A 16,871-nucleotide genomic window follows, 5' to 3' on the forward strand; every position below is an offset into this window, starting at 1 on the left:
CCACCCCACAGCAAGCGCAGCGCCCCCCACCTTTGCGCAGCCGCTCCTCACTTCCGCCCTCAGAGAGCTAATCTGCTCATGCGCATGACCGCGCAGTTGCGCGCGCGCGCGCGCGTTCCTGGGAAACTCTCAATGCGCAGGACGATGCCCGGTCCTACTGGTTTGTAGAGAGAGAGGGAAAAGCGCCAATCCCTAGTGCGCATGACAGAAAAGCGGTTTCTTCCCTACGCCTGGCGAGCCCTAGAATTGTTCGGAAGGAAAAGAGCAAGCAGGGGGCGTGGTGTAGGGAGTGGGGCGGGGCTACGGAGCGGCCTGGCTTAAATATTGTTTCACCTTTTGGCGCCAAATGATTGGTATTCATACTTACTCAAGCCAGTTGGTAAGTTTACACTAAAGAAGTGTCCAATTAAGCGCCCTTTAGAGTTTTCATTTGTTTCTTTTGGAAATTTTTGTAGTAAAGCTAATGGATGTTTATGTAAGTCAGAATTTTGATTTTCTTCTAGGGGATTACAGGCTGGAAAGGTGCACAAGGGAATCTCCTGGGATACTTTCACATACTTTCAGATCATGTCCTTATCTTTGAACAGTTGGTTACAAGGGCGTACACATAAAAAACCATCAAGCTGTACCCGTTGAGATTAGTGCAGTTTATGCACTTTAGAATGTATGTTATACCTCAATTTGTTTTTAAATGCAGTAGTTACAGAGATGCCAAATCTGATATTCAACATGGGAACAAAACACATAGGCTTGTAACAAATATTTGAGATTTTTTTCCCCAGGCATTTGTAAATGCAAATACAAATCAAAATGTGCACTGTCTTTAGAAAGTATTAGTCAAATGATAATAGTTGCAATTACATCTCACCTCAATTTCTCTCCTAAACTCACTCTAGTTGGCTGACTCCCTCACCCTGACACTGAAGGCTTTTTCTAGGACACTAGTGATCTGCATGTTAACAAAGCCAATTGTTTCTGCTCAGTATTCATCTTACTTCACTGACAGCGGTATTCTACAGTCACCACGCCCTCCTTGAAGCTGCTTTACTATCTTGCCTTCAGTTGAGCCTCACCTGATTGCTTTTTCTCCTTCCTCACTAGCTGCTTCTTCTGAAACTTCTTGGTTGGTCCTCTCTGTGATTTCTAGGCATTGTTTTGCCCTAGAAATCCTAGTAGGATGCTGTACTGGCCCCTTTTTCTCTCTGTATCTGCACACGCCTCCAGATAAACCTCAATCTGGACGTAAAAGAACTCAGTCTTACCTGTCATTGCCACTCTGGGAACTTTGGACATATGTATTCAACTCTTTGCAGGACATCTCTTGGATATAGAATAGGCAGCCTCAAACATTATGTGGCCAAAAAATAAAATTCTTGATTCTCCCTCTCTTAGTCTTCCATCTCAGTAAAAAGCCCCAAGGTCCATCAGGTTGCTCAAGACAAAAATTTCCATTCTAATTCTTTATTGTTTCTCTCTTCACCCCTTCCTCATGTACTCCATCAACAAGTCCCATAAACTCAACCTCCAAAACATATCCTGCATTTGATCACTAATTTCCATCTGCATAGCAACACCCTAGTCCAAGGTTCTATCATCTCTTGCCTCTACTAAGATAAAAGATTCCCAACTGATCTCCCTGTGTCCTCTCTTTGCTTCCTTAAATAAGATCAAGCTGTTTCTCTTGAAAACCCTCCAAGTGCTTCCCACTTTACTTAAATCCAAACTTCTTAAACTCATTACTAGCACTTAAAAAGTCCTACTTGATCTTCTACCTACCTAACTGCTCCCTCACTTAGTATTTGCTCTCTTCCTCCTTAGCCTGCTACCCTCCAGTGGTTCCCTGAATGTGTCACATGCATTCTCACACTAGAGAATTGGCATTGTCTGTTCCCTTTACATACTACTTATCCACCAGTCTTCATATGACTCCATTTTGTCATTGATCTCAGCTTGAATGTTACCTCTTAAAAGTCATATTAGAGCCATCATATTAGTCCACTCTAAATATTAGTCCACTCTAAATATTATACTGATGTCCTTGTTTATTAACTGATATCTTTCCTCACTCAGTAAGTATGTAAGTTTCACGACAGTGGAAAACTTCTTTATTTTGTTCACTACTATAATCCCTAAGGTATAGTGCCTAGCCACTATTAGAAACTAATATATAATAAATGCTCAATAAATATTTGTTGAATGAATGAATGAGGAAAATGATAATTATAGATATGCCATGCTTTTATTATAATGTATGGGCTGTACATAAAAAGAATATGGGCACCTGGGTGGCTCAGTCAGTTAAGCCTCTGACTTCATGTCAGGTCATGATCTTGCATTTCGTGAGTTCAAGCCCCACGTCAGGCTCTGTGCCGACAGCTCAGAGCCCAGAGCCTGCTTCAAGTTCTGTCTCCCACTCTCTCTGCCCCTCCCCTGCTCACACTCTGTCTCTCAAAAATGAATACACATTAAAAAAAATTTTTTTAAAGAATATAAACATATTCTTATGTAATATGGAAATAAGAGCTGCATTTATTTTTTTATTTTTTTAATACTGCCTTTTATACTCACAGGGTTGATAAAAAGATAAAATGAGCTTATATTCATAAATAATTCTTTTTAACAGTACATCATTCATGATAATTTATTAAAATTTCATTTTAAGTGCATTTTTACACTACAAAAAAATGCAGTCTTATGACTTATATGTGCAAGTATCGAAGGCTATAAAGTGAATAGAGATACCCTCTAAAATCTTTTTCCATCTTCGGTGACAATTTGCACCCCATAGGCAATGGCTAATAACATTTTCTTTTGTATGCTTTCAGAATTTTTCTATGTACATAAACTGTTCTTAAAAAAAATACACAAATGAGCTCATACCTCAATTACTACTCAGTTTTTTTTCACTTAACAATACATACATATCAACTTAAAAGAATTCTAATATGATCTCTGAAATATTTGTCTAAAAGTATAAGTATCAGGAAATATGTGAAAATATCTATATAATATAGTATTGATAACTTAATATATTAATAATTAACCATCAATTTAAACTTCATGTAATGTTATTATAAATTAAATAATATCAGATAGTATTCTTTATATAATATTGAATAAGTTATTGATATTATTAATATCATTTTTCTCATAGTGTGAATGCTACGCTATCCTCTCAGTTAAAGCTTGTATGCAGAATAGGCCATATACACTCTTGACCACTGAGTTCTGTGTGGCACATCCTACTTTTCTGTATCAACCAAAATACATTTTACTCTGTATCATGAGTGTGTTCTGAGATTAGTGCCACCCCACGAAAGATGGAAAGGTAGCTTAGTGTAGTGATTAAGTGAATGGAGTCAAGCCAGGCTGTATTCAAATTTTGCCTTTACCACTTAAGTTCTTCAGGATATTTGGCGAGTTGCTTAACCTCTTGTTATCTTGGTTTTTGTGTTTGTAAAAAGGGGTAATGGTTATCCTACCTCACTGTTGTTCTGTCAGAGCTGTTATGAGGATTAAATGAACTAACATTTATAAAGTGCTTAAAACAGAGTGAGTCAGTTTAAATCTTCCAAGAAACAGATGCTAAAATGGGATTAGACACAGAAGGGATTTATTAGGGAGAAGTTCTGGGAGGAACGAGGGGAAGAGGAGCAGGAGTAGGCAGGGAGCTTGCAGACTGCAGTATTTTTCTGACACCTGTAAAAGGACAAAGGGAAGGCTGGGCAGAGCCTCAGAACACAGTACCGTTCTAAGAAAGGCTCAGCCGGATCCATGGAGAGGCCTGAACCAAAGCTCGCTGGTAGAGGAATATATCAGGCAGGAAAAGCTGGCACAAGTATATCTGCCACTCAGTCATCAGCTGGCAGCGGTGGTTAGTTGGGCGGGAAAGGGAACATGGCCTCAGCATTCAGTGGCAGCAGCTGGGGACCATCAATCAGTAATGCTCCCCACAGCAGGCTCTCTTGTAGGCAGGCATCTGAATAGTGCTTCTCTATGATTGCCACACAGAGCGTGGCAAACAGTAAATACTAATAAGTGTTTGATAAATAATGATTTAATACATAAGAGTATAGAGCAATGTTCTCCAATAAAAATAGAATGAGAATCACATATATAATTATAAATTTTCTCATAGCCAAATTTATAATGAAAAATTAAAATTAGGGGTGCCTGGGTGGCTCAGTCAGTTAAGCATCCGATTTGGCTCAGGTCATGATCTCACAGTTCCTGAGTTCAAGCTCCATATCGGGCTCCGTGCTGACAGCTCAGAGCCTGGAGCCTGCTTCAGATTCTGTGTCTCCCTCTCTCTGCCCCTCCCCTGTTCATGCTCTCTGTCTCTGTCTCTCTCTCTCTCAAAAATAAATAAATGTTAAAATAAATAAAATAAATAAATAAAAATAAGTTTCTAAAAAAATTAAAGTTAGCACTCATTTTCATATTTCTTGAATATGATTACATAATTCATTATGTAATTAAATAATATCAATTTAATAACCCTGTATCAAACCCTAAATTTTGGTAACAGAGAATATTTTTTTTTCATTTACTCAGAGACCTTTTACTAAAATTAACTTACATAAGGCCATAGAGAAAAGCTCAAAAAATTCTAGAAAGTAGGATAGTGTAGCAGTTAGCCTATCTCGGGGTAAACCCTACCTCCACCCTTGGCTATTAACCATGGGCAGTTTTCTCTTGAGCATCCTCAGTTAGATATCACCAATTAGGAAAAGTATGGACCATAATGCTTCAGCAATGTCCTGGTGGCCCCCCTGTGCAGGAGAAACTAAAGATTAATATTTTAGTTGCTGAAGATCTCAAGAGGGAGGGTGGAAGGCAGGGGGAGCAGCCAAGATGACTCTAGTAGCTGGAAGCTGTGTAGAGGCAGGAGTCTTGGGGGAGGTAGGTGGCTCCAGGTAGCAGCTAGCTGCCAACCATCATGGAAGTATTTCAATATTTTAACAAGTGGCACAGCTTTACTGTCACAGTGTGACTCACTAATTCTCCCAGGCTAAGGCTGTTCCTCTTCCTCTGAGAGCTAGTTTTTCATTGTTTTGGTTTATTTCATTAGGCTTAGGGGGAGGAGCCACTGATGATCTAGCTTCACTGCTAGATCTTACCACCAAAGATCTGAAGGAGACACTATTTGACTTATTAAAACCAGATTAGCCCTCCTAACTAATCAACCAAATCACCAAGTTCTGTTGCTTTTAACTCCTAAACTCATCTGAAATCTCTTTTCATCCCACTGTCACAGCCCTGATATATGCCGTGGTCCTTTTTCCTCTGGAGTCTTGAAGGTTTTCCTTCTTTTTTTTTTTTTAAAAAAAACAATAAACATTACTGATATATCATTATTGATATATAATACATTGATATATAAATCATGTACCATACACTATAGCCATTTAAAACGTACAATTTAATGGTTGTTAGTATATTTACAGAGTTGTGCAACCATCACCACAATCAAATTTAAAACATATTTATCACCCCAGACAGAAGCCCTGTATTCTTTAGCAGTCATTCCCCATTTCCACCCAACTACCCCTTTCCCCAGCTCTAAGCAAACACCAATCTACTTTCTGCCACTATGGTTTTTTTTTGTACTCTAGATATTTCACAGAAATTGAATAATATAATATGTGGTCATTTGTGACTACCTTCTTTCATTTAGCATAATGCATTCAAAGTTCATCCATGTTGTAGCATGTATCAGTACTTCATTTATTGCTGAATCACACTCCATTGTATGAACAGAACATATTTGATTATCCATTCATCACTTGATACTCTTTGGCTATTGTTAATAATGCTGTTATGAACATTCATGTACAAGTTTTTGTGTGAACATAATGTTTCCATTTCTCATGGACATGTACCTTGAAATGAAAGTGTTTATGATACAGTATCTAAAAAAACGATTGCCTAATTCAGGGGTACCTATGTTTTCATATGAGATTTTTATAGTTTTGGCTCATACAGATATTTGGTAGATATTTGGTTCATTTTGAGTTAATTTTTATATATGGTGTGGGATAAGAGGTCCAACTTCATTCTGTAGCATGTGGATATCCAGTTGTTCCAACACCTTTGTTGAAAAGACTATTCTTTCAACATTGAATGGTCGTGGCAACTTTATCAGAAATCAGTTGATCATATATGTATGAGATTTTGTTTTTCCCTGAATTTCCAGTTCTGTTTTATTGATCTATATGTCTCCCTTGATGCTATTACCATATGTCTTCCTTACTATAGTTTTGAAATGAGGAAATGTGAGTCTTCCAACTATGTTCTTTTTTAAAATTGTTTTAGCTATTCTGGGATCCTTAAATTTCCATATAAAATTTTAAATCAGCTTATTGATTTTTATAAAAAAGCAAGCTAGAATTTCAAGAAACTACATGGAATCTGTAGATCAGTTTGGGGAGTTGCCCTTTTTTTTTTAATTTTTTTTTTTAACGTTTATTTATTTTTTTGAGACAGAGAGAGACAGCGCGTGAACAGGGGAGGGGCAGAAAGAGAGGGAGACACAGGATCTGAAACAGGCTCCAGGCTCTGAGCTGTCAGCACAGAGCCCGACGTGGGGCTCGAACTCACAGACCATGAGATCATGACCTGAGCCGAAGTCTGACGCCCAACCAACCGAGCCACCCAGGCGCCCCCCCCTTTTTTTTTTTTAAAGGAGTTGCCCTTTTAACAATATTAAGCCTTCCAGTCTGTGAACAGGGATGTCTTTCCATTGATTCATGTCTTCTTCATTTTTTTCAGCAATATCTTGTAGTTTTCAGATTACAAATTTTGCAATTCTATTAAATTTATTAAGTATTCTTTTTGATGCTTATATGAATGCAGTTGTTTTTGTTGTTAAGTTCATTTATCTATATTTATAGAGACAGAGCTCCCACATGAGCAGGGAAGGGGCAGAGTGGGAATCCCAAGCCGTCTCTGAGCTATCAGCATGGAGCCCAACTAAGCGGGGCTCAATCTCAATCTCACAAACTATGAGATCATGACCTGAGCCAAAATCAAAAGTCAGATGCTTAACCTACTGAGCCACCCAGTACCCCCCACCTTTTTTTTTTTTTTTTTTTTTTTAAGGTAATGCAGTTGTTTGCTTAATTTCATTTTTGGTTTGTTCATTGCTGCTATACAGAAATGCAATAGAATTTGTATTGTATATTTACCTTGTATCCTGCAATTTTGCTGAATGTGTTTATTAGTTCTAATACTTTTTAGTGGATTTCTTACATTTTTTGTATGTAATAATAAGTGATCTAAAAGTAGAGATAGTTTTACTTCTTTTTATTTGCTAATATAGATGCCTTTTATTTAATTATTTAATTTTCCTACCTGGTTTCCCTGACTAGACCTCCAGTACAATGCTGAATAGAAGTGGCAAGAGTAGAGAACCATCTCTTGTTCCTGTTCTTGGAAGGAAACCATTCCGTTTCATCATTAAGTATAATGTGAGTTTGGATTTTTCACAGATGCCCTTTATTAGCTTGAAGAGGTTTCCTTCTCTTCCTAGGTGGTTGTATATTTTTATTATGAAGGAATGTTGAATTTTATTACATGGTTTTTCTACATTTTTCGAGATGATCATGTGGTTTCTCTTTTATTCAATTGATATAGTGGATTGTATTAATTGATTTAAATCAACCTTACATTCCTGATATAAATCCCACTTGGTTATGGTGTTTAGTTCTTTTTATATATTGATAAATTCCACTTGCTAGTATTTTATTGAGGATTTTTACACCTATATCCATAAGAGATATTGGTTTCTTTTCTTGTGATGTCTTTGTCTGGTTTTGATATCCAGATAATACTAGCCTGATAGAATGAGGTGAGAATTGTTCCCTCCTTTTCTATTTTTTGAAAGTGTTTGTGAAGAATTCTATTAATTCTTTATTTTAAACATTTTTTAAAATGTCTATTTATTTTCAATAGTGGGGAGCAGGGAGGGGTAGAGAGAGAGGAAGACAGAGGATCTGAAAAGGGCTCTGCGCTGAGAGTGGAGAGCCTGATGTAGGGCTCGAACTCACAACCATTAGACCATGACCTGAGCCAAAGTCAGACCCTTAACTGAATGAGCCACCCAGGTGCCCCAACAATTATATTAATTCTTTAAATTTTTGGTAGAAGTCAATAGTGAAATCTGGGCCTGGGCTTTGTGGGTAGTCTTTAAATTACTAATCCAATCTTTCACTATATATCTATTCAGATTTTCTACTTTTTCTTGTGTCAGTTTTGGTAGTTTGTGTCTTTCTAGTAATATGTCTTTTTCATCTAAGTTATCTAATTTGTTGGCCCATAGTAGTTCATAGTATATCCCTTTATAATTCTTTTTATATCTGTAAGGTCAATGTTAAGTCTCTTCTTTCATTCTTAATTTTACTAATTAGTAATTTAGTAATGTGAGTCTTCTTGTTTTTCTTGGTTGGTTTAGCTAAAGGTTTGTCAATTTTATTGATCTTTTCGAAGAACCAGTGTTTAGTTTCAGTGGTTTTCTCTATTTTTTAAAAATGCTCTCTTTCATTATCTCCTTCCTTTTGCATCTTTGGTTTTAGTTTTCTTCCCCACTCCTTTCAAAGTATTTTAAAGTGGATATTTCTTCTTTTTCTAATTTTGGCATTGAACCCCTAAGTTACCTTCTAAACACTGCTTTAGCTGCATCCCATAACGTTTGTCAGGTTGTGTCATCATTTCATTGTTGTCAAGGTATTTACTAATTTTCCTTTTGATATCCTCTTTGTCCATTGGTTACTTAGAAGTGTGTTATTTATTTCCACAAAGTTCTGAATTTCCCCAATTTCTTTCTGTTATTAATTTCAACTTCACTCTCTTGGAATCAAAGAGCATGCTTTGTGTGATTTCAGTTCTTTCTAATTTATTGGGATTTGGTTTATGGCCTAGCATATAGTCTAATCCAGGGAATGTTCCATTCCTTGAGAAAAATCTGCATTCTTCTGTTAGGTTAAGTGCTCTATAGATGTCCATTAAGCCTAGATGATGTGTAGCGTTGTTCAAGTCTTTTAATTCCTTGTTGATCTTCTGCCTAAATATTCTATCCATTATTGTAAATAGGGTATTGAAGTCTACGACTGTTACTGATGAACTGTCTATTTCTCTCTTCAATTCTGACGGTTTTTGTTTCAGGTATTTTAGGGCATACTTGTATATATCTTTATAATTGTTATATATTTCTGATGTATTGGCTCTTTTACTATTATAAAATTTCCCTCTATATCTAGTAACATTTCTTTTTGTTTTATATTTTCTTTTGTCTGATATTAGTATAGTCATCTCTTGTGGCTTTGTTAAATTAATACTTGTTATCAGATGGCAAGTTGCAGTTTATTAAAAGACCGTAAGAGAAATTGAAATAGAGAAATTTATTACTCACAAGTCCTGGAGGAAGTACACAGTATGCCTTGAGGGTCAGTGAGTAGAGTGCTTGGGGGTTCCCGGGCTAAGGCCAAATTTGTTGATTCAAACCAAAAAATAGCAGGGTTTGGGTAAATTTCACAGGGTTTTTATCTAAGGGATGCACAAGGTGAAGGTCCTAGGAAGAGGGTGGGGACTGTTTATCATGTCATCCATTGAGGGAGTCACAGCAGGAACTTACATTTTCCTATGACTCTATGGACTGTTACAAGGACATACACACACAGGAGGGGCTGGTGTCAGTTCAAGGCCCCTGCAGGCTGCCTCGAAACACCAATTGTATGCCAAGGCAGCACTATTATGCCTTTAGCTTAGCTAAACTCAATGACAACTACACTGTCTATGAGATAACATCCTTAGATGGTCTCACAGCTCTCTAAGCCACCATTAGGAAGATTAATTATTCTCCTTTCCCATCTAGATGCAGAAGGGCAAAAGTAAGGGCCATTCTAAATTTATGAGATTGACTTTAAAATTTAACTTTAAAGAATCTTATTAAATATTTTATAATGTTCTCATTCATGCATAAAATGTTTAAACCAAGCTAGAGAAAATTCTAAATGTTCAAAGGGGTACTATCACATGAAATCCTGTATTACAGTTAAATGAAGATTTGGCCATCTGAAGGGTAACTAATCACTGACGTAATTATTTGGCAGGTTTTAATGTGGGGAATAAGCTTAGGAATCCCCCGGGCTTACACCAGTGAGTTAACAAGGCATAAAGAAGTACAAAGCCATAGGATGCTCACACCGGAGTTTGGGTAAACAAGATTAGGCGAATAAGGATAGAGAAGGGGGACTTAGGCCCCTAGAATAGAGTAAAGGGGGTCTGGAGCCCCCATAATAGAGTAGGGAGGTGCAAAGTCACCCAGAATAGAGTAGGAGCTACAGAGACCCCAGAATAGGGAGGGAGGGGCAAAGGCCCAGAATAGGGAGGTGCAAAGACACCAAAATAGAACATAGGTATATGAAATAAACAAGATTAGGTATTCAGGTGGAAGCACCCCCTGATTTAGTACTATAGCAGAAAGCTGCTTTCACAGGAGGGAAGGACCAAGATAGGTAACAGGTAAATTGGGCTATAGACCGCTGTGCTGCAGGTGAAGCAGCCCAGAGTGGAGATGATTAACAAAAGAAAAGATGCCTTGTTAACTCTGAGGTCACACTTCCTACTGGTCTCATCCCCTAGGCTAGCTAAGACAAACAGAGGTGGTGCCTCATGTCTGCTGTAAACAACCTTCTGCCCACTACCGGGCAGGATTTTCCTTTGTATTAACCCAAACCCCTAACCCTGAATATCTGCAAGAAACCCTTTCCCTCACATCCACAAGTTAATGTTCACAGATTTATTGTCTCTCTGTACATGTCCATGCCGTGTATGTAAGCCTTCTGATCCTAATAAAAACAGGGCAAGGACCCTTATTCGGGGCTCTTGTCTTTTCCCAAACATTAGCCATCTCCCACTTTTATCCTGCATCCCACTCTCTTGCTAGACAAGAGAGAACCTTAGACCCAGAGTCTACACTAGTTTTAATATATGTTCTTGCAGTTGTCCAAAGGCAGAAGGAAAACTGAAACTTAGACACCAGAGTTAAATTTTGAAGTCTGGTCAATTTCAGAAGAAGAAAGAGTGTATTCACTTAGCATTGACATCTCTGACACAAATAGCAGTTCTTCCTACACGGATGGCCCAAGGCAGAGGAAGGATCATAAATGATACAGAGTCAGGACAGCAAAAAGTGCTTGAACTGGACCTGGACAGAAATGCTTATCTGAGCATACCATGGATATCACAGGTTCGCTACCCATGAACACTGGCAGTTAATACAGAGCAACGTTGCATACTAACTCTTATTTCCTCTTTTTTTTTTTTTTTTTGTATTTTTTTAATGTTTCTTGCTGAGAGAGAGAGAGAGAGAGAGTAGGGGAGGGGCAGAGAGAGAGGGAGACAGAAGATCTGAAGCAGGTTCTGTGCTGAAGCAGGTTCTCTGACAGCAGAGAGCCTGACATGGGGCTCGCACCCACAAACCGTGAAATCATGACCTGCCCTGAAGTCAGACACTTAACCGACTGAGTCACCGAGGCGCCCTGCATACGAACTTATATTTACCTATTAGATGAATTATAGTAGGTTAAGTATCAAATTTTGTAAGGGTATTCTGATATACCATACTTATACTGAAGTATCTGTCTAAAATTCAGTCATTCTAGAAAATGGCCACTTAATTGTTGTTCTGGACTGAACGATTCTGTCTCCCCGAAATTCATATGTTGAAGCCCTAACTGCCCCCCATGCCATGGTATTAAGAGGTGGGGCCTCTGGGAGATCATTTGGTTTAGATGAGGCCATGAGAACGGACTCTCATGATGAGAAGAGTGCCCTTTATAGGAAGAGGAAGAGACACCAGAGCTGTTTTTCTCTATCATGTGGGGGTCCAGCAAGAAGGCAGACATCTGCAGATGAGGAAGAGGGCTCTTACCAAGAACCAAAACTGCCTGTACCTTGATCTTAGACTTTCCAGCCTCCAAAACTGTGGGAAGTAAATATCTATTGTTTCAGCCACCAAGGCTATGATATTTTCTTGTAGCAGCCTGAACAGGCTAAGTCCTTTTTAAAAATTAAAGCAAATCAATATGCTTGTGGTTCTGAATATTTCCATTCTAAGTAATATTTGGATCTGACAGTTTAGGGGGCGTTTGCTATCACGGAAGCCTAATGTATTAGTTATCTATTGCTTCCCCAAATTACCTCAAGATTTACTAAATTAAAACAATAGGCATGCTCTCTCACAGTTTTCTGTGTGTCAGGAATTCGGGAATGGCTTAATTCCTGGTGGTTCTGGCTCCAAGTCTTTCATGAGGTTGCTGACAAGGTGTCGATCCAAGGACATTCATCTGAAGGTTTAACTGGTGCTGGAGGATACACTTCCAAAGTGGCTTCCCTGTGGCTGGTGTGTGGGAGGTGCTGGCTGGTGGAAGGCTGTAGCACCTTTCCACGAAGGCCTCTCCATAGGCTGCTTGAGGCCTCCGTGGCTGGCTTCCTCCGGAGTGAGCCATCCAAGAAAGCAAGGCAGACGTAGTGATGTCTTTTATGACCTGGCCTCAGAGGCCACTCACTATCAGTCACTTCCACAACATTTTGTTTCTCTTAAAGGTCAGACTTGTTCATTGTGGGAGAGGAACACACAAGCATATGACACAAGCAGACAAGGATTACTGGGGGACATCTTGGAGGCTGGCTCCCACACCTAACAGCTCTCTTTTAAGGGTCATGATAGCTTAGGTCTGGTGGCTAAGAACCTGGTTCTGGAGTCAGACGGACCAGCATTCCAATTTTAATTGCAGTACCTACTTACACTTTCTAATCCTCTGTTTCCTTATCTGTTGTGTGGAAATGATAGACCCACCTCACAGGTTTGCTATAAGCATTACATGAGTTAATGCACACAGAATAATCCTTTCTGTCAGATCATGTCATAGCCCAACTCAAAATCTTCAGACTTACCAGAACCTGACCCACCTACAACTGACTTAGCTACTACCACTATTGCCACTACTACTCCTGCCACCACCACCAGCTGATCTTGTTTCTTCTCAGTATCACCTTCCCTCACTCCACTCTATCCTTCTTCTTCAGACATGCCAAGTCTTCTCCTACCTCAGGGCCTTTGCACTTGCTGTCCCTCTGCTTGCAACACTTTTCCCTAATGTTTTCATGAATCATTTGCCCACTTCATTCAGGTCTCTACCTAACTGTCACTTCCTCAGAGACCTTCCCTGACCATTCCTCTTATCTTTTAATCCTTCTTGACTTTTCTATGTATAGCATTTACCACTACTTGATATGATATATTTGTTTGTCTATTTTGATTATTGTGGCTCTCCTTCATTAGTATGTCACTTCTATGAGGACTGTGTCTCATTCACCACCTTTCTTTAGTGCTTAAATGTATGCCTACAGTAGGCGTTTCAAAAATATTTGTTTAAAAATTAAGTAATGCATATGAACTACTCAGCACATTGCTCAACCCACAGCATCATAAGAGTTCAATAAATCTTAGCTGACTTCAACTTCATCATCATCAACATCCTTCCCATTATCCCCTGACGATCCTAATATCTCACATGTATATGGTACTTTACAGTGTTCAAATTCCTTTGTTGTTTATAGAGAATATGTTATAATACTTTGAAAACAAAGCTTTAATTGTATAGCTGTAGCTGAAATGATCTGACAACTAATAAAACTGGGAAGCATAAGGGGAGGATTTGTCTCTTGTAGGCCCTGCCTGAGAATTGGTCTTTCCCCCCAAAATACGCAGGCTTTCCTTAGGACAAATGAGTCTATTATGAACAGGTCATTTTAAGTTCATTTATGATTTGACTCTTAAAAGAGTCTTTAGTGACTGAGTAGTGTCCTGGCTCTTTCTTGCCCACACTCTAAAGCAGAGGGTGATGTTTTATGACTCTTCAACCTTGGAGTTGCCCTAGAAGCTTAGTAATTTCTTCCACACCCTCGCTATCCCCCTCGTCTACCCTCACTGTCCCTAAAAATCGGATCCCCTTGCAGGGCTGCTTGCCTATATTGTGCCTTCATGTTAATTAGGAAAAGGCAACCTTTTGTCCTGGCAGAGGAAGCCCTCCAGGGGACCTGATTTGGTGTGGACGATGGCCAGGGCACATGGCTTTGCCAACGAAACAGAGGCTGAATTTGAGCCCCAGTCAGCCCTTGGCTGGAGGCCCTAGAGCACAGTGGCAGGCAGTGGACACCTCTGTTCCCTCCGTGCTGCTCACAGGCTGCATGTATCTCCATTGTCATCCTAGGAGATGAGTACCCTGCTGAATTATACCGAGTAGAGGAATCTTCGCTGAGAGGCAGTCTAGCACGGTGGGGACTGCAGACCAAAGCATGTAAGAGTGAAGGTTCTAAAGTCAGATGTCCTGGCCGTGAATCCTGCATCTCCCAACTAATAACCCGAGACCTCAGGCAAGTGATGCAGTCTCTCTTACCTCGGTCTTGGGTTCTTGTGAGGCTTACATAAGTTAATATATGTAATCCATACTCAATACACGTTATTTGTTAATACAGGGTAGCCCAGAAAATCTAGGAATGTTGTTCAAAATGCTTCCTCATGTGTTAATGAAAATGCAGCTCCACCTAAGAATGTTTCACTTCCATGCCTTCCACCCACCCTTGCTGGACTCAGCATTGAGTCATTCAGCAAGCATCTGAACGCTTACTGTGCACGGTGATAGACAAAAACATTTTTTTTTCAATATATGAAATTTATTGTCAAATTGGTTTCCATACAACACCCAGTGCTCAACCCAAAAGGTGCCCTCCTCAATACCCATCACCCACCCTCCCCTCCCTCCCACGCCCCATCAACCCTCAGTTTGTTCTCAGTTTTTAAGAGTCTCTTATGCTTTGGCTCTCTCCCACTCTAACCTCTTTTTTTTTTCCTTCCCCTCCCCCATGGGTTTCTGTTAAGTTTCTCAGGATCCACATAAGAGTGAAAACATATGGTATCTGTCTTTCTCTGTATGGCTTATTTCACTTAGCATCACACTCTCCAGTTCCATCCACGTTGCTACAAAGGGCCATATTTCGTTCTTTCTCATTGCCATGTAGTACTCCATTGTGTATATAAACCACAATTTCTTTATCCATTCATCAGTTGATGGACATTTAGGCTCTTTCCACAATTTGGCTATTGTTGAGAGTGCTGCTATAAACATTGGGGTACAAGTGCCAAAACATTTAAAGAGGCAGCCCCTAGCCCCAAAGTATGTTCCCTACTTCTCAAAAGGTCAATCAAAATAAGAGAATGCTATTATGTATTATTCTAAAACAAATGTGACCCTATCAGGAAGCATGCAATAGGCCTTCTGGCTTACTGGACTGGAATCATCCTTTAGAGATAGATCACCTTTGAATTCAACCTCCTTTACTTATTGGCTGTGTGACCTCAACTAGGTTACTTAACTTCCATGAGCCTCCAGTTTTGCAATAGGTAAAATGAGTGAGGGAAAGTTTCAAGGGTTATTTGAGATAATTTTGGAACAAAAGGGGTCTGGCACATAGGAAGTGATTATTTAGTGGTAACTTTTGTCCTTATCACTATTTTCTGTTATTATCTAATTTCTGTTGTCAAGTTCTATGATGGCCTTTAATATCCTACAGGTTAAAGTCAAGATATAGCACATTCCAGGCTTTTGGGAATCTGGCCTCGCCCACCTTTTTACCTACACCTTAAACCTTGAACCTTGTAGCCCAAACGATTTGTGGTTTCTGAAACCTGCTATTATAAGTACCCCACCTTTGCATCCAGTCTTCCCTCTGTCTAGATGATCCTTCTTGACTCTTTTTGCCCAGTGAACTACCATTTTTACATAAATTATATGTATTTGGTTAAAAGAATCGTATTTCCTTAACCCCAAGTTAAAAAGCAGAAATAGAAGGCCTCTGAGCACCCCACATTTTTTTTAAATCAACATTTGTGACATTTATGTTTTAAAAGCATGGAAGACAAAATCCTTATGTTTTGTGCCCTGAAAAAACCAAGGAACTTAAATGTGCCATAAAAGCCATAAGGGCTACTAGTCACTCTGCAGAATTGCTGTTAGCAACTGAATATTCAAATGCAATTTGACCAATGCAATATTATGGAGAAAAAAAGAATGTTTAAATATTTTAAATTTAAGCAGTTTTTTCCTACTATGTATTGCTTCTTTTGAAAATCTACAGCATGATTCCTTTGTTTAAATTAAATATGGTATGGGGGGGTTCTTTGCTTGTTGTTTTTTTTTTTTTTTTCTTTTGTTTTTTGTCATTTTTGGCATCTTTTATGTTTTTCTTGACTGGTCATAAAGTGCCACTAGGTGGCAGAGGATGCTTTTTTTGATTACAATAAGAAAACATTTTTTAAAAATTCAGTGGGAAGCAGATTTTGGAAAACAAAGTATCACACTGTAGACCTAACAGGTTAACACGTTGCCCTAGTACCCCATGGCCCTGCAGTTTCGGCTTATTGGCTATATTTTAGTAATAACAACAATAATATCAAAACCACAAAGATATACTGAATGATTACTGTATACCAAGCACCAGACTAAGAGGTGTCCACACATTATGCTGTTTGATCCTCACAGAAGCTAGAGGAGGCAAACGCTGTTAAGCTGCTTTTTGCAGAAGAAGAAGCTGAGTCTTGAAGAGAGAAGAAACAATGGGCCTAGACAGTGATGAGTAGCAGAGGTCAGATTCAAACCAGGTTTGTCGGATTTCAGAGACTGAGGGATTAACCACTTCACAGATTCTCAGAACTGGGAGAATATTTGAATTTTTTTTAACTACTCTATGATATAATTAGTTTCAGACATGTGTTGACTTCAGATATTTTCTAATAGTTTTAGATGTCA

The 16,871-nt window shown here is 38.9% G+C and overlaps 1 long non-coding RNA gene across 2 annotated transcripts; it reads left to right on the plus strand.

The window, feature by feature from the left end:
* The first annotated feature begins 192 nt into the window (after positions 1-192).
* On the plus strand, positions 193-15,921 carry LOC147579963 (uncharacterized). Of its 2 annotated transcripts, none has more exons than XR_015252377.1 (3): positions 193-379; positions 14,277-14,439; positions 15,637-15,921. It is a non-coding gene; the product is annotated as an uncharacterized LOC147579963 (long non-coding RNA). The 2 variants fall into 2 exon arrangements; XR_015252376.1 differs by lacking the exon at positions 193-379 and adding an exon at positions 7,358-7,469.
* The last annotated feature ends 950 nt before the right edge of the window (positions 15,922-16,871 follow it).

Source organism: Puma concolor, chromosome B3, assembly GCF_028749965.1.
Source record: "Puma concolor isolate L17-30 chromosome B3, mPumCon1.1.hap2, whole genome shotgun sequence".
Lineage (NCBI taxonomy): Eukaryota > Metazoa > Chordata > Mammalia > Carnivora > Felidae > Puma > Puma concolor.